Raw genomic sequence first — 19,483 nt, 5'->3', positions numbered from 1 at the left:
GATTGTTGGAGGGCACCTGATGATTCGGCTAGCCATGGATTGTGTCTATATGGTTGTGGGGGGGTGGGGGGGGGGGTAAATCTTTCCTTTCTGCATGGGAGCCATCAGTAATGTGTTTAGCATGGAAGATGTTGAAATCCTTTGTTGTGACGTTGATAGGAAAAAGCACACCACCCAAAAATGCAATCATCTCTATTTTAGCTCTGAGCTCTGGCACCGCTGCAAATATCTACCTCCCTATGCGAAGGGCCTATCTATTTACTTTCATGTTATTACTTTTATTGTTGAGTCATTGATACATCTCCAACATATCTATAATTCTTTATTGTTCCATGCTATTATAGTATCAATCTTGGATATTTTATATGCAATTATATATCATTTTTTGGACTAACCTATTAACTTAGTGCCAAGTGCCAGTTGGTGTTTTTTTGGCTTGTTTTTGGTTTTCCAGGAAATCTGCACCAAACGAAGTCCAAATGCCATGAAACTTTTTGATGATTTTTTTCTAGACAAAAGAGAACCTAGAAGCTTCAGGGGGAGACCATTGTGCAATGAGTAGACGACAAGGCACTTGGACGCGTCTAGGGGGTAGGCGCGGCTAAGTACCTTGCAGGTCCCTCATGTCTTCGTCTGACCTAATTCCACCTCTATAAATTCTCTAAAATCGATAAACCAACAAAGAGCCACCCAAAATACTTTTTCAGCCGCCATAACTTTCTGTTCTTCGGAGATCCCATTTGGAGGCCTTTTCTGGTACCCTGCTGGAGGGGGAATCGATCATGGGGGGCCTCTACATCAACTTTGCTGCCCTTCCCATGATGTGTGAGTAGTTTACCATAGACCTACAGGTCCTTAACTAGCATCTAGATGGCTTCTTCTCTATCTTTGATCTTCAATACAATGTTCTCCTCTATGTTCTTGGGGATCTATTCGATATAATCTTCTTTTGTGGTGTGTTTGTTGGGAACCGATGAATTGTGAGTTTATGATTAGATTACCTATGAATATTATATGAGTCTTCTCTGAACTCTTTTATGCATGATTATTAATGCATTGTATTTCTGTCTGATCTATCCGTTTGGTTTGGCAAACTCGCTTGATTTTCCTTCAATGGGAGAGGTGCTTTGTAATGGGTTCCATATTGCGATGATCTATATCCCAGTGATAGAAAGGGACAAGACATATATTTGTATTATTGCCATTAAGGATAAAACGATGGGGTTTATTCATATTGCTTGAGTTTACTTTTTCTACAACATGTCATCTTGCTTAAGGCGTTACTCCGTTCTTTACGAACTTAATACTCTAGATGCATGCTGGATAGTGGTCGATGTGTGGAGTAATAGAGTAGATGTCTACTTGTCTCAGACGTGATGCCTATATACATGATCATTGCCTTGGATATCGTCATAACTATGCGCTTTTCTATGAATTACCCAACGGTAATTTGTTTATCCACCCTATGCTTTTTGTTCGAGAGAGAAGCCTCTAGTGAAAATTATGGCCCATGGGTCTATCTTTATCATATATTAAAATCCAAAAAACATTGCTGCAATTTATTTACCATTATTTTATTTTGTGTTTTTATTTAGCTATATACCATTATCAGACTTGATCCTTGCAATCAACCGCCGAGGGGATTGACAACCCCCTTGATTGCGTTGGGTGCAAGTATTTGTTTTTGTGTGTGTAGGTGCTGTTCACAAGGACTTGCGTGGTTCTCCTACTGGATTGATAACATTGGTTCTTAACTGAGGGAAATACTTATCTCTATTGTGCTGCATCATCCTCTCCTCTTCGAGGAAATCCCAACACAACTCACAAGTAGCAGGAAGAATTTCTGGCGCAGTTGCTTGGGAGACATCACCAAAATCTATAAAGTACCATCGCATAAACTTTCATCTACATGCATTTACTTTCATTTGCCATTTTCCTCTCGTTTTCATCTCCCCCGCTTCTAAAACGTTTTTACAAAAACACAAAAATATTTTTGTTTGCTTGCTTCCTTGTTTTCTTCCTTCATGTGCACACTCCAAAACAGAAAATGAAAGCAAAAAATTTAAGATGACTATGGATCCACTTAAAGTTTTCTACTTCGATCATCTTCGATCCATTTGTGCTCGTGCTGAAATCCCAACTAGTCTTGTTGAAGGAAAATCATTAAATGAGCATGCTTATTTTGTGCGTCACTGCTTGTCTCAAAAAGGGAAACTCTTAAGTTATCAAATTAATTGTTTGCAATGCTATGCATGGAATTTATGTGAAATATATGATTTTACTTGCTGTTCTGAAGACCCTAAAAAACACCTTCCTTACCAATGTTTGTTTAATGATAATGGAATTTTATATTCTTATGCCAAAGGTGTTTATAGTTACTATGATATTGAACAAATTGAACACATTGTTTCCTTTAAGGTTGCCCATGAAATTGCTTCTTTGATTGAATAGTATGATGCTACACATTACAAATCTGAAAATTTTGCCATACTTAAATATTGCTATGAAAACTATGATTCTAATGCTTATGTTAAAGAATATATTGAGGACGCCTCTGTTGTCCAAGAAGAGAATAATGATATGCAGGAATATATAGATAATTATGCTCCCATTGATTTGCTTGAAATATCCCTTTTTGATGAATTTTATGCTTACTATGCTTATGGCCATGGTGCCAATATTAATGATACTTATGGAGATGAACTTGTGATAGTTCCTTATGTTAAAAATAAATTATTGCTATTGCATCCACACTTGATAGCCCATGGAATGAAAAGCGTGATTGCAATGTTATTACAAATTCTACTAATGTCAATTGTGCTAATGCTATGCAAAGCTACAATCTTGATGATGATAATTTTTTTTATGTCCACTACTTATTGCAATGATCATGGTTGGGGTGATAATGATTCTTATGATCTTGAAAATTTATTTAAGCCTCATGATGAATATGTTAGCGATAATATTGATAGTGGGTTTGGAAGAGTGTAAACTTTAGGTAAAAATAATCCAACATATTTGGAGAGTTTTCAGTCTTATGAACTTTTTGATGAATGTGGGTTTGGAGAGGTCATGACTTTAGTTGATGTTAATCCCACTATCTTGAAAGATTATAAAACTTTTATGCATGTGGATCATGAAGAGAAAAATTTATATGATAGATATATTATTGAATTTGATTATGATCTTACATGAAATTATTATGAGAGAGGGAAATATGGTTGCAGAAATTTTCATGTTACTAAATTACCTCTGGTTATATTGAGATTGTCAATGTTTTATTCCTGTCCTTTGCATATGCTAGATATTTCTTGTCTTGATAATTTGTTTGCTTACAATATTCCTATGCATAGGAAATATGTTAGACTTAAATGTGTTTGTCACATGTTTTATGATGCTCTCTTTGTGTTTCAATTATTATCTTTCATGTGACCATCTATAAAATCTCAAGCCTATCTTAACGGCTATAAAGAAAGAGCTTGTTGGGAGATAACAGAATAGTTATCATTTATAGTTTTTTATGTGCACACAATTATGCTACTATTTTGGTTGTGTTTTTGTGTTTAAATTAGTGATCTGGTTGATAGTTGATTTGTTTCTGTGAGAAAACATAAACTTTTAACCCGGTAGCAGAATTGTTTAAATTCACTGGAACTTGATAAAATTCTGAATTTTTTACTAATAATTTATGTACAAATTTCCCATGTTTTCCTAATTTTTCATAATTTTTGGAGTTACAGAAGTATTGCGCTTAGCCATATCATTATAGACTGTTTTGTTTTTTTACAGATTTTGTTTTTGTTGCATTGTTTGCATGTTTTAATGAATATATGGATTGTATCAGGTGGGGGGGGGTATAAGTCATGGTGAAGTTAGAATATAGTAGGTATTATGCAATAATAAAATATGAATGGGTTACAGAAGTACCTAAAGTTTATGATTTGCTTGTTATACTAACAGATCTCACGAGTTTTTTGTTGAGTTTTGTGTGCTGAAGTTTTCAAGTTTTGAGTGAGATCACGATGGATGAGTGGAAAGAATCTAAGCTTGGGGATGCCCAAGGCACCCCAAGGTAATATTCAAATAATCCCAAGACTCTAAGCTTGGGGATCCCCTGGATGGCATCCCCTATTTTTTCTACCAACCATTGGTAAAATTACTTGGAGCTATATTTTCATTCATCACATGATATGAGTTTTGCTTAGAGTGTCGTGCATTAAATGAGTATTTGCTTTGTTTGCTTTTTAGTTTGCCACAATCATCTTTGCTGGACACACCATTTTGAGAGGGACGCACATTATTCTTGATTTGTTAGAATACTCTATGTGCTTCACTTATATCTTTTGAGCTAGGCAGTTCCTCTAGTACTTCACTTATATCTTTTAGAGCGTGGCGGTGGTTATATTTTAAAGAAGTAATTGCACTCTCACGCTTCACTTACATCATTTTGAGAGTTTGATAATAGTAATGGCAACATGCACAAGTTATGAAATTGGTCCTAATATGATACGTATTCAAGAGGGGTATAATAAAAACTTTCATGTAGATCACTGAATATGATAAGTTTGATTCCTTGCAATGGTTTTACAATATAAATATGCTAATATGTGGGAGGTACTAGTGAATGATTGTGGTTTAGTAAGAATATTGGTGTTGAGGTTGATTCCTGAAGCATGCACGTGTAGTCTCTCATTATGCTAAGAAGTTGGAGAACAATTTATTATTGAGTGTGTTCCTTTGCGTGAAGGTTGGGGGCGCGCAACGGTTAACTCCTACCAACCTCCCCCCTAGGGGCCTGCATAGTATTAATTTGCTTCGGGGGCTATTAAACTTTCGCAATAAGTATGTGAGTTCTTTATGACTAATGTGAGTCCATGGATTATACACACTCTCACCTTTCCGCCATTTGCTAGCCTCTACGGTACCGTGCATTGCCCTTTCTCACCATGAGATGTGGAGCAAACTTCGTCGGTGCATCCAAACTCCATTATATGATACATTCTATCACACATAAACCTCCTTATGTCTTCCTCAAAATAGTCACCGTATGTGGGGACCCTGACTCATAAGTCGTGATCACCGAATGCATGTGTACAGTGATCCGAGAGATCAATGCTCACTGAACACACAGAAGCTGAATAACAAGAGTCTTACATCCATACATACCATCTTACACAAATAATGACCATTATTGTCAAGTCCTACATAGATAAAGCCTCGAGGGCTGAATACCAATTAAACTTAAGCCGCTGAAATCTTCGTAGATAAGTAGAACCCATGCCATCTGCCTTAACCCTACAGGCATTCTGACTGGGAAAGCGTCCTAGTTTGCATGATCGTTTCCAAAGAACTCTTCTTCGAACTCCTGCTCTTCCATGCCTGGCCAATTAAATAACCAGTGGCAAGCCAATGATTACTTTGAATGTACTCGCAAGCAACCCATGTTTTGGATCAAAGTACAATGCAAGGTATAACAACAAGTAGGCAACATAGCATCAAGCTAGTTGGAATGACTTATCATCTTGTAAAATATGCATTAATGAACTCTAGTAACCATGAGAACATGTTACAGATATCAACATAATAGAGTTCGGATCAATGCTAGCTCATTCCACATGTCAAGTCAATTGCCTTGACTCAAATGATTCTTAATCTCATACACACGTACCAAGTTTGTAAAATTTCTAGACATAGTTTAAGTAGCACCACCCAACTGTCCATGACCGTGGACACGGCTATTTGAATAGTTTGAAACTCTGCAGAGGTTGTGCACTTTACCCACAAGATCCGGGAAGCTTTCGTGTCATCCACGATCCCGCAGTACCTCAAGTACTCGGGAGAAGCACCCAATCATTACATTTCCCTAGACGACACTAACATAGGGTCCACTCGTTGGTACACGGCCCTTGTGTATAAGCAAAAGATCGTGGGACTCTGCCAGAGGGGGGCTAGGAGGGTTTGTGGTAAAAATATCAGCTCATGGAGATTAGTGGAAGGGGTTGCAACAAGCATTTTTAAATTCCGCCAGATGGTGTTTGATGGTGGTTTGGGCTAGATAATTTGCTCAATTTGCTTTGAGACTTAACAGGAGTGAGTGGCATCACAAATTAGTAGTGCCCACATACTTTTAGGTCAAATGGAAAAAGTAGGCAATGCAACTTTTGTAAACCCTAGAAATCAAAAGAAATGGATTTGCTTAGATCTAGCTAAGCTAATTTCTTCTCCTTGATGCACCACTTGGTGAAGTGTGATTATTTGGGTACATGAACATGTCCACAAAGTTTGGGATCAAAAGGAGGCATTTGGCAATGTAAAGTTATTCAAGCTTGGATCTGGTCAGAGAGGGTTTTGGGGCACTTTTGTGTACCAGAAAAATTTAGATGGGAAATAAACTTGGCAAGACCATCACATTAGGCATGTGTGACTTGCTCGAATTTCCTAGATTTTTCATAGAATATTTCCTTTGTAAATATTTCAACAGCTTGAAATATCCAAAAAAGGGTTTTGGAGGGTTTTGTTCAATATTTTGAACATGACCATGTGTTGAAACTCATATATATGGAAAATATATGTCTACTAAGTTTCCCTAAATTTTCTCAAATATTTTTGAAAGTTTAAAATACTTTTTACCTATTAAAGACCATTTCTGGCATAAAGAAAAAATCCTTTAAATAAAATAGAAAAATAACTTTTAAAATAATATTTTTGTGGTTTTTGGGAGTCCTATATCTAATAGGATTCAAATATAATTTTTGAAAGACTTTTCACACCCTTAATTAGGTACTTATAGTTCAAGTCTCAATTCAAGGGGTTTTGGAAAAGCTATTTTAGAAAATACTTTTTGGCCAAAAATATTTTTGTAAGAGAATACTATTCTGCCCTATACACATGGCATGATCATTGGGCAAAGTTTTGGATCAAGGAGAAGGAGTATAAGAGTTGGAGTATTTACTTGATTTTTAGAGCACTTGCAACCAACACACAAAAAATTAAATCAAGCAAGGACCAAAACACTCAAAAGTTTTTCAAACCACATTTGATCATGATTTATTAGCTTAAGTGTTATGGCATGGAAATCAGGGTGTGACAGACCTACCCCCCTTACAAGAATCTCATCCCCGTGATTCCCAAACTAGGCGCGGAAAGGAATACGGAAACTTAGATCTCTGGTAGTCTTCACGCCCTCATACTGTTTCTGCTTCCGAGTGGTGCTCCACTGATCCTTGAAGTACTTGATGGTGTGGCTTCGTGTGTAACATTCCACTTGATCCATGTTGCTAGTGGGTTTCTTGCGGTAGGTTAAATCGGGCTGGAGGTCGATGGCTCGGTGATCGATGTCCTTGTTAGTGATCGGGCTAGTTAGGAAGTTGGAAACACTTTCGAAGTAGTGTTGTGTGGGAAAAAGGTTTTGCACAGTGGGTAACTCAGGTGGCAACTCCATCTGGTAGCTGTACTCTCTTTGTCTTGTAGTGATCTTGAAGGGGGTCGATGATCTTTGTGTGAGCTTCCTTTAGACATGGGAATGATTGGTTCCTTTGAGAGGAGGGGATTCCAGATGCACATGGTCTTCGACGAGGAAGTTTGCTTCTTGACGATGGTGGTTGGTGTAGTTCTTCCCCCTTGAAATGTTGATCTTCAAATGTTCCTTGACCAGCTGAACGACCCTTCTTCCGTCTTCGGGTGGACAAGTAGGTCTCCAAATAATGATGACAACCAACTTCTCCAAGTACTCCATGAAGACTTCCTCACAAGGTACATAAAGTGGGCTAGGGTACTAGTGGTGGTCATGGTTGTATATTGCCCAAGGTCTTCAAGACCTAGAGTCAAGGCCCAAGGTCATGGTCCGACCATATATTGGCTTGGTAGGGCTTAAGGGTTTCAAGGATTCTAGTGTGCGGGTGAACGTTATCATCTTATCTTCAAGCACAGTTTCTGAGATGCCAATTATTCTATCTAGTCCTTCAAACAGATCACCTTATACCACCGAAAGCAGCATTGCATATGGATCAACTCCAATCATATCCTCATGACTCCCGAGAGGAGGTCTAACAAAATCATACATGTCATCTATCCCCAAACTCATATGTATGGTTATCCTCATGTAGAGATCCATGAATAGAACATACAAGCTGCTAAGCTTGAATTAAGCATCACATTCCAAGTACTCAGCTCATTCTTCCAAGGTTCAAGATAGTGCATCTCTATCCTAAGGAAACACGTCGTATACCACTCCAAGATTTTGTTTCCTTCCTATGAATCAACTCCAACAGCCCATTAAATTCCATCAATCACTACATAATTCATTAATTCTACAAATCCAATGTCTATGGTGTCCCACATGATCTTCTAAAGTCCCTATAATTCCCAAATCCTTGAAAGAGCTATTCTTACTATAGTTAGTCCACCAATTTCCATTATCATGGTCAAGTAAACTCCAAGGTCAGGCTTATATAGATCCCTAAATCAACTAAGACAATTAATCCAACCTCCTAGTTTATTGTCCACCGAGAAACATGGTATCATGATTGAGATCATCAATCTAAATCCAATTTACTCTAAACCACATAGACATACTCATCATCTATACTCAACTAGGATCACCTACTTAAATCCAAATCTCATGTCCAATGAGAATTCCTACATGCTTCCCCACATTCATTATCGTAATGTCAACTTATCCTATCAATATCCCTTGGCTAAGTCAAATCCTCATAGTTCCAGGAATTCAACTTGAGATCTTAATTGTCCTACTAAATCCAATTTATCCTGGGGCAATGAAAGTTATGCTACTCTATTAACATGATCCCACCAAGTTCATCTACCAACATGAAAGCCTTAAAATCCACCAAAGAGTCTCAGATAATTCATCAAGGTTACCGATATAAACCCATCAAGTCATTTGTCCTGCATTCCTATATCCTCAAATTGGTCTTCCCTATGGCATCATCAGTTCTTGTGCTATATTAGGATGACAATGTGCTTGCTTACTACATCCACTAGTTCCATAATGAACCTAGTGTTGTGCAAGGTTACGGAGGCTTAACTGGTTATGTGGGTTAAGCGCATGGTTAAGGATTCGAGCTAGGGTATCTTGTGAAGTCTCGAAGGGTCTAGGGATGGGTTTCTAATCTTGAGGGGAAAACATAACTCTACCGGTTGCACTTGGTGTAGGAGGCTGTAGCAAAAGTCTTCAGTGCCAGTTGGTCGCCGAGGTGGAATCCTTGGTGCATCTTGTTTTGCTGGTCTTTAGTTGATGAGAGAGATGAGAGGAGAACTAGCATAGAGGAGGGGAAATCCAAAAATGGGGTTCTATAGTGCAAGTGCCAACAAACAAGTGCCAAAAGAGCCAAACACAAACAAACAAGATAAGGGAGGTGATATAGTCGAGTATTTGTTGCCTAGGGCAAGAGTGTGGCCTATATCAAAACACAAACAATAAAACAAGCAACACACAACCATGGTTCTATTCAAACCATCATACGGATTCGACTGTGCATAGGGGATACATGACTCATCATACCCTAGGGGTTCTCGAACTTAGTAGTCGTGCTGCTCCGTGCCTCGTGTAGTCTTCTGGGTTTTCCACAGGTGTCGCTATGTCTCATGTAGTTGTTCGATGAAACGATCCAGGTTGGGCCTGAAGAATCTTCAACAACTTCTCGCCTGATGAGCTGATGGGGTGAAGGTGGTTCCTCATAGCTGGAATTAACTCAGACTTATGTCGTCTTCTTAATCATGACGATCCCTTTTGCCTTCTAAAGTGTCGACGGTACCAGGTAGGTAATACTTATGCAATGACAGTAACAAGGCATAGTAGATGTCCGAACTGTCGGTTATGTTGATGACAACATCGACACCAAGAGCAGGGGCTGAAGAGAACCGTTTTCCTGCTCACTCCAGTGAGGTGGACCAAATGGCGAGGTTCTCATCCACCGGTGGTTGCCGATACAACAATGGTAGTGACAGGGTTACTCTATAATCGATGTATATCATGATCTTGCATATCCTATGCCCTAATCATCGTAGGCTAAGGTTGCATCATCTTGGGGCAACGTCGAAGGTGTCACCATCCTCTGGGTCTTCATGTGCTCATTCCTCGAGACGGTTTGTTATGTTGGTATTGTCTTGTCGTGGTGTCGCCGAACTTGTGTTCCAAAGATGTGGGTGAGTGTCCGCCAAGGCGTATTCCTCCTAGGTCATCCACGGGGATTACACTGAATCCAGTGGTCAGGGCATAAGGGTTCTAGCGACCATTTACAAAAGTTTCAAAGGGGAAGAGGTCAATAAGGAAAATATATCTTAGTTTTTGAAAAACTCAGAAGGGAAGAGAAGTATAGATAGTCTTTTTTTGAAAATTAGTGATAGTTTTGAAAATAGTTTAACCCTAACTAATGACCATGCTAAATAAGGCTTCCTACAGTCAGTATGGCTCTGATACTAGCTCTGTGGGGACCCCGACTCATAAGTCGTGATCACCGAATGCATGTGTATAGTAATCCTATAGATCAATGATCACTGAACACACATAAGCTGAATAACAAGAGTCTTACATCCATACATACCGTCTTACACAAATAATGACCATTACGGTCAAGTCCTACATAGGTAAAGCCTTGAGGGCTGAATACCAATTAAACTTAAGCAACAGAAATCTTCGTACATAAGTAGAACCCATGCCATCTACCTTAACCCTACAGGCATTCTGACTGGGAAAGCGTCCTAGTTTGCATGATCGTTTCCAAAGAACTCTTCTTTGAACTCCTGCTCTTCCATGCCTGGCCAATTAAATAACCAGTGGCAAGCCAATGAGTACTTTGAATGTACTCGCAAGCAACCCATGTTTTGGATCAAAGTACAATGCAAGGTATAACAACAAGTAGGCAACATAGCATCAAGCTAGTTGGAATGACTTATCATCTTGTAAAATATGCAATAATGAACTCTAGTAACCATGAGAACATGTTACAGATATCAACATAATAGAGTTCGGATCAATGCTAGCTCATTCCACATGTCAAGTCAATTGCCTTAACTCAAATGATTCTTAATCTCATACACACGTACCAAGTTTGTAAAATTTCTAGACATAGTTTAAGTAGCACCACCCAATTGTCCATGACCGTGGACACGGCAATTCGAATAGTTTGACACTCTGCAGAGGTTTTGCACTTTACCCACAAGATCCAGGAAGCTTTCGTGTCATCCACGATCCCGCAGTACCTCAAGTACTCGGGAGAAGCACCCGATCATTATCCTTCCCTAGACGACACTAACATAGGGTCCACTCGTTGGCACGTGGCCCTCGTGTATAAGCAAAAGATCGTGGGACTCTGCCCTTTCACATTACCACACATACACGAAGGGACCAATGGTGTGTCTGGTGCCCTGTGAAAACAGTCATGGCCGCCTATCCGAGCATGACCTTGTCCCGAGAGTGACCTCATGTCACCCCCGTCACTAGTAATGTGGGCACCATGCTAGTATCGGCCTAGGTAATGAATAACGCCCCGTCCCATAAGGAGTAGAGTGGTGGCACATGTTTGGTTGGGACGGTAATCACACATAATTCTAATCCATCATTTTACTCTCACACAAAATGCTCGCTCTGGTGCACCACTTCTTCCTCAAGTGGTGACCTTGGTTCAACATCACCCACGGGCATTAGGGGCACCTGTTGGGGTTTTCGAAAGAATGCAACCACGAGGAGTTCATGGTACACATGCAACATTATGCTTCAACAACTAACCTTTCGACATTGCATCATGCACAAGGTAGAGTTATGAGTAGGGGTATGTATCATGTGGTGTTTCACAACAAGTTTACCACTGTCACTTTTCAACATCATGCAATCTGAAAAAGGGTACCGATAAACAAGGGGGTGTCATGGTTAAAGGGCTGCTTGCCTTGGTTGGCTTGGCCTTCAAAGTCGTCAAGTCCTTCTCCTTCTTCATCTCCAACTACTTCGTCAAACACGGGATCTATTCGTCGCAACAAAAACAACGGGAAAATAAGGCAATAATAAAAACAGAAAAGTCAAACTGCTCAAAAAATTTCAACTTATTTTTGTAAAATACTAGGACGGAAACTAAGAAGGGGAAAATTCTTAGTTTTGGATTTGGAGTAGTAGAATTTGAGAAATGGATTTTTAAACAGAGATTTTATTGCTCAAATTTGAATTTAAATTTGAACGATATAGAAAAGTTTGATGGATATTTATGAAAGACACACCATTAAATAGGTGAGAATATTACAAGATTTGTGGAGTTAGAATTATTGCTTTTGGATTAATATTTAATCCTGTGGAATTTTCGGAAGTTAAACAGAAAAAGAAAAGGGAAAAGGGCACTGTGCCTCTGGGCCAAAATAGCTACAGCGCAGCAGGCCCAGTGGAAAGAGGGCCCAGGTGAGCCGGGGCGGCGTGCGCACGCCAGATTTAAACCTGACAAGCGGGCCCCAGGCGCCAATGAGAGAGACGGGCGAGGGAGAGGTGAGGATGACAGGTGGGCTCCACCTGTCATCTCCAACCTCGCGGCAGAGAGGTCGGCGTGCTCATCGGTGATGCTATAGGGCACGACAGGTAGAGCGGGTGGCACCATTGGACTCAGGGATGTCGTCGTTCGGGTGGTGGTGGAGGTGGTTGCCGGAGCAGCCTGGTTTGCCGGCGACGAGGTCACGCGACGGAGATGCTTCGGGTGTCGGTGGCTCCAGCCGTTCCCGGCTGCAAAAAGAGCGGGGAAGAGAGGAGAAAGGGGCAGTGATGCCGTGTGGTTCCAGATGGAGAGAGAACGGGGGCGGAGGAGGCATGTACCGCACAAACACCGACGAGCCAAGGCGGCGGAGCTCGAGTTCAATCTCGAGCTCGGGCGGCTCTGGAGACAAATAGATGGTGCGGGAGGTTGATTAAGAGTGTGGGGGAGCGACAGGGAGTGAGAGGGAGGCTCAGGGCTGTCTTATATGGGTCGGCCGGGGTCCATCGTAGGCGCGGCTTACGGGTACCTGCGGGATCGGCTCTAGTGGCCGTTAGAGAGGGAAAGGGGGGCTCTGGGGTGTTCATGAGGGTGGTCTAGGGTGCCAGGGAGAGAGAGGAGGAGTGGGACGAGCTGCGTGCAGGCCATAGGAGCGGCGCAAGCATTGGCCGAGTGGGGCGGCGCTCTGGCATGAGCTGCAGGAGAGAGAGGTGGGTCAGGGAGCAAGTGGGCAGCCTGCTGGCGTGTAGAGGATGTCGAGGGGCATCGACTAGCGCGCGGGGGAGGCTCGAGGCGGTCGGGGGACGCGGCGTCAACGTTCGGTTGCCCTGCCAGGCGCTCCTGAGCATGACTTTGCCCGGCATCTGCGGCTTTCCCGCGTACTCGCGCGTCCACTTGCATCTGGAGGCTGCAGGAGGTGTGGGCAAAACTTTTGGGGAGCCTTGGATGCTCTGGAAAGCTGAGGGGAGAGAAGGAGGCTGAGGGAGAGGGAAGAATTCACTGTCCAGAGAAGAAAAATGGGGTTCTCCCCCCTCATCATTGCTTCCTCAGGAAGAAAAGCATACAGGTGCCAGAGGGGGGCTAGGAAGGGTTGTGGTAAAAATATCAGCTCACGGAGATTAGTGGAAGAGGTTGCAACAAGCATTTTTAAATTCTGCCAGATGGTGTTTGATGGTGGTTTGGGCTAGATAATTTGCTCAACTTGCTTTGAGACTTAACAGGAGTGAGTGGCATCACAAATTAGTAGTGCCCACAAACTTTTAGGTCAAATGGAAAAAGTAGCCAATGCAACTTTTGTAAACCCTAGAAATCAACAGAAATGGATTTGCTTAGATCTAGCTAAGCTAGTTTCCTCTCCCTGATGCACCACTTTGTGAAGTGTCATTATTTCGGTACATGAACATGTCCACAAAGTTTGGGATCAAAAGGAGGCATTGGCAACGTAAAGTTGTTCAAACTTGTATCTGGTCAGAGAGGGTTTTGGGGCACTTTTGTGTACCAAAAATATTTAGATGGGAATTAAACTTGGCAATATCATCACATTAGGCATGTGACACTTGCTAGAATTTCGTGGATTTTTCATAGAATATTTCCTTTGTAAATATTTCAAAAGCTTGAAATATCGAGAAAGGGTTTTGGAGGGTTTTGTCCAATATTTTGAACATGACCATGTGTTGAAACTCATGTATATGGAAAATATATGTCCGCCGAGGTTCCCTAAATTTTCTCAAATATTTTTGAATCCTTAAAATACTTTTTACGTATTAAAGACCATTTCTTGCATAAAGAAAAATCCTTTAAATAAAATAGAAAAATAACTTCTAAAATAATATTTTGTGGTTTTTGGGAGTCCTATATCTAATAGGATTCAAATATAATTTTTGAAAGATTTTTCAAACCCTTAATTAAGTACTTGTAGTTCAAGTCTCAATTCAAGGAGTTTTGGAGCTATTTTAGAAAATACTTTTTGGCCAAAAATATTTTTGTAAGAAAATACTATTCTGCCCTATACACATGGCATGATCATTGGGCAAAGTTTTGGGTCTAGGAGAAGGAGTATAAGAGTTGGAGGTTTTACTTGATTTTTAGAGCACTTGCAACCAACACACAAAAATCAAATCAAGCAAGGACCAAAACACTCAAAAGTTTTTGCCAAACCACATTTTATCATGATTTATTAGCTTAAGTGTTGTGGCATGAAAATCAGGGTGTGACGCTCAAACGATATAAGTGAAGCACATAGAGTATTCTAATAAATCACGATTCGTGTGTGTCTGTCTCAAAAGGTGTGTACATCAAGGATTATTGTGGCAAACTAAAAATCAAAGACTCGTATGATACATGACGCTCCAAGAAAAACACATATCATGTGGTAAATAAAAATGTAGCCTCAAGTAAATTTATCGATGGATAAAGACAAAAGAGGGGATGCCTTCTGGGGCATCCCCAAGCTTAGGATCTTGGTTTTCCTTGAATATTACCTTGGGGTGCCTTGGGCATCCCCAATCTTAGGCTCTTGCCACTCGTTTTTCCATAGTCCATCAAATCTTTAGCCAAAACTTGAAAACTTCACAACACAAAACTCAACAGAAAACTCATGATATCCGTTAGTATAAGAAAATAAATCACCACTTTTGGTACTTTTGTGAACTCATTCTTTATTTATATTGGTGTAATATCTACTGTATTCCAACTTATCCATGGTTCATACCCCCCCGATACTACCCATAGATTCATCAAAATAAGCAAACAACACAACGAAAATAGAATCTGTCAAAAAAAGAACAATCCATAGAAATATTTAAATCTAGAATACTTCTGGAACTCCAAAAATTCTGAGAAATTAGGCGAACAGAGGAAATTTGAATCTTAATCTTATACAGAAAGAATCAGTATTTTATTGCGCTTCTGTGAAAAATGAAAATTATTTTTTCTTGGCGCAGAAGTTTCTGTTTTCAGCAAGATCAAATCAATTATCACTGTAAGCCATCCCAAAGGTCTTACTTGGCACAAACACTAATTAAAACATAAACATACATCTAACCAGAGGCAAGATGAAAAATTTATTGATAAACAGAAAAGAAAAATATTGGGTTGTCTCCCAACAAGCGCTTTTCTTTAAAGCCTTTTAGCTAGGCATTGATAATTTTAATGATGCTCACATGAAAGATGGCAATTGAAACACAAAGAGAGCATCATAAAACATTTGAAAAACAAGTTCAAGTCTAACATGCTTCCTATGCATAGGGATTTTATAAGCAAGCAAATTATCAAGACAAGCAAAAACCACCATATGCAAGGAAGAAGAAACAAACAATAGCAATCTCAACATAATTAGAGGTAATTTTGTAACATGAAAATTTCTACAACCATATTTTCCTCTCTCATAATAATTACATGTGGGATCATATTCAAATTCAATAGTATAACTATCACATAAAATATTCTCTTCATGATCCACATGCATGCAAAGTTGACACTCTTACAAAATAGTGGGATTCATCAAATAAAGTCATGACCTCTCCAAGCCCACTTTCAATATTATCACAAACATATTCATCACGAGGCTTAAATAAATTTTCAAGATCAACAGAAGAATCACCCCAATCATGATCATTGCAATAAGTAGCGGACATAGCAAAACTAGCATCCCCAAGCTTGGGGTTCTGCATATTATCAGCACAATTGACATTAATAGAATTTACAATAACATCATTGCAACAATGCTTTTGATTCAAGGAACTATCAAGTATGAGTGCAATAGCAATAATTTCATGTTTAACATAAGGAACTATAGCAAATTCATCTCCATAAACATTATTAAAATTGGCATCATAGCCATAAGAATAGCAAGCATCACACTCATCAAGGGAGGGTATCTCAATCAAATCATCAAAATCATAATCATCTATAGATTCATGCATATCATTATTTTCTTCCAAAGCAACGATCATTCTCTCAATAAATTCTTTGACATAGGCATTGTGAGCATAGTTTTCATAGCAATATTTAAGTATGTCAAAATTTTCAGATTTGTAGAGAGTAATATCATACTTTTCAATCAAGAAGCAACTTCATAAGCACCCTTAAAAGCAACAAATTCTTCAATTTTTTTGATATCATACTAGCTATAAACACCCTTTTCATAAGAAGATAAAATTTCATTATCATTAAACTCACATAGCTAGGGAAGGTGTTTTTTAGGGTTCTTAGAGAAACACGTAAAATCACAAAGTTCACAAAGATTCCAAGCGTAGCATAGCAAACAATTCATTTGATTCCATAGGAGTCTACCTTTTTCAGACAAACGGTGACGCACAAAATGACCATGCTCATCTAAAGATTTCCCCTCAACTAAATTAGTTGGGGTTTCACCACGAGCACATATGGATCAAAGATGATCCAAGTAGAAAAAAATTAAGTGGATCCATATCAAAAGGTTTTTAGGAAGCAAAGATGCAAGCAGATGGAAGGCGCATGGCATAACAAGCAAAGATAGCAAACGAGCAAAAAGCCATACAGAAAGAAGGGCGAATAAAAAGGCAAATCTTTTTGTATTTTTCTAAAAACGTTTTAGAAGTGGGGGAGAGGAAAATGAGAGGCAAATGGCAAATAATGTAATGCAAGAGATGAGAGTTTATGATGCGTACTTGGTAGGCTTGATGTAGACCTCCCCGGCAACGGCGCCAGAAATTCTTCCTGCTACTTCTTGAGCTTTCGTTGGTTTTTCCCTTGAAGAGGAAAAGGTGATGCAAAAAAGTAGACATAAGTATTTCCCTCAGTTAGAGAACCAAGGTATCAATCCAGTAGGAGGTAAAAGCAAGTCCCCAATCTATTAACCTGCACGAACAATCAAACACTTGCACCCAATGCGATAAAGGGGTTGTCTATCCCTTCATGGTCAATTGCAAAGGTGAGATATGATGGAGATAGACTAAACAAAAGATAAAATATTTTGTGTTTTTGGTTTATAGATCTGAAAATAAAAGATTGCAAAATAGTAGATCGGAAACAAATACGATAGAAAATAGACCCGGGGGGCATAGTTTCACTAGAGGCTTCTCTCATGAAGGCAAATAATATGGTGGGTGAACAAATTACTGTCGAGCAATTGAAAGAAAAGTGCAAAGTTATGACGGTATCCAAGGAATTGATTACGCATATAGGCATCACGTCTGTGTCAAGTAGATCGACTCCTGCCTGCATCTACTACTGTTACTCCACACATCAACCGACTCCTGCCTGCATCAAGAGTATTAAGTTCAAGAGAACAGAGTAACGCATTAAGTAAGATGACATGATGTAGAGGGATAAACTCAAGCCATATGATGAAAACCCCATCTTATATCCTTGATGTCAACAATACAATACATTCCTCGCTACCCTACTTTGTCATTGGTGAGGACACCGCAAGATTGAACACAAAACTAAGCACCACTCCCATTGCAAGAAAAACCAATCTAGTTGGCCAAACCAAACTGATAATTCGATGAGAAATACAAAGATATCAAATCATGCATATAAGAATTCAGAGAAGATTAAAATAATATTCATGGATAATCTAATCATAAATCCACAATTCATTGGATCTCGAAAAGCACACCGCACAAGAAGATTAGAGCAGATAGATCTCCAAGAGCATCAAGGAGAACATGGTATTGAGAATCAAAGAGAGAGAAGAAGCCATCTAGCTACTAGCTATGGACCCGTATGTCTGAGGTAAACTACTCACAGTTCATCGGAAGGGCAATAGGGTTGATGTAGAAGCCCTCCGTGCTCGAATGCCCCTCCGGTAGATTGCCGGAAAAGGCCCCAAGATGGGATCTCATGGGTACGGAAGGTTGCGGCGGTATAAAAGTGGTTTCGTGGCTCCCCTAAAGGGTTTTGGAATATATGTGAATATATAGGACGGAGGGCTAGGTCAGAAGGTCCCCGAGGGGGCCACAAGGCAAGGGGCCCCCCTAGGGCGTGCCCTCCACCCTTGCCGCCGCCTCGCGGCTCTTCTGACTTGGAATCTAAGTCCCCCGGGTGTCTTTTGGTCCAAGAAAAATCATCGCAAAGTTTTATTCAGTTTGGACTCCATTTGATATTCCTTTTATGCAAAACTCAAAAACAATGGAAAAAACAGAAACTGGCACTGGGCTCTAGGTTAATAAGTTAGTCCCAAAAATAATATAAAATAACATAATAATGCATATAAAACATCCAAAACAGATAATATAATAGCATGGAACAACCAAAAATTATAGGTACGTTGGAGATGTATCACCAAGTAGAGTACTTTGTAGTGTGCTTGGGACTTAAAAAAATAATCAGCATCAATAGTTAATCCTTGCTTTGTAATCATTGCCTTATCATTGTATTTCAGGCAGAATTGAGCATGAAGGAATCACAAGTGAGCGATTTGAGGAAAAATATAAAGTTGCAGCAGTCTGAAACTTCAAAGGCCAAGTCTGATTTGAAGGCCTCATTAGAAGCAATGGAAAAATTGAAGGCGGATTTTGACGCTGAGAGAGCCAGCTAGGAGACCTACAAGGCTGCGCTGGCAAAAATGGCTGAAGATGCTGAAGCTGCACTTAAGCTAGTGACTGAAGAGTTATCCGACTTAAAGCAACACTTCAATCAAATGACAGCCGCCATCTTTGGTAGGTATAACTTGTCAATCCAATTCTTTAACCCGCCGGAAAGAAGGAAATATGACCTAGATGCAATAATAAAGTTGTTATTTATATTTCCTTATATCATGATAAATGTTTATTATTCATGCTAGAATTGTATTAACCGGAAACTTAGTACATGTGTGGATACATAGAGAAACAGAGTGTCCCTAGTATGCCTCTACTTGACTAGCTTGTTAATCAAAGATGGTTAAGTTTCCTAGCCATAGATGATACGTCTCCAACGTATCTATAATTTTTGATTGTTCCATGCTATATTATATTCTGTTTTGGACATTATTGGGCTTTATTATACACTTTTATATTATTTTTGGGACTAACCTATTAACTGGAGGCCCA

The sequence above is a fragment of the Triticum urartu genome, chromosome 1A (assembly GCF_056163025.1).
Source record: "Triticum urartu cultivar PI428250 chromosome 1A, HENAU_Tu73, whole genome shotgun sequence".
Lineage (NCBI taxonomy): Eukaryota > Viridiplantae > Streptophyta > Magnoliopsida > Poales > Poaceae > Triticum > Triticum urartu.
This window is presented reverse-complemented; position numbering follows the sequence as displayed.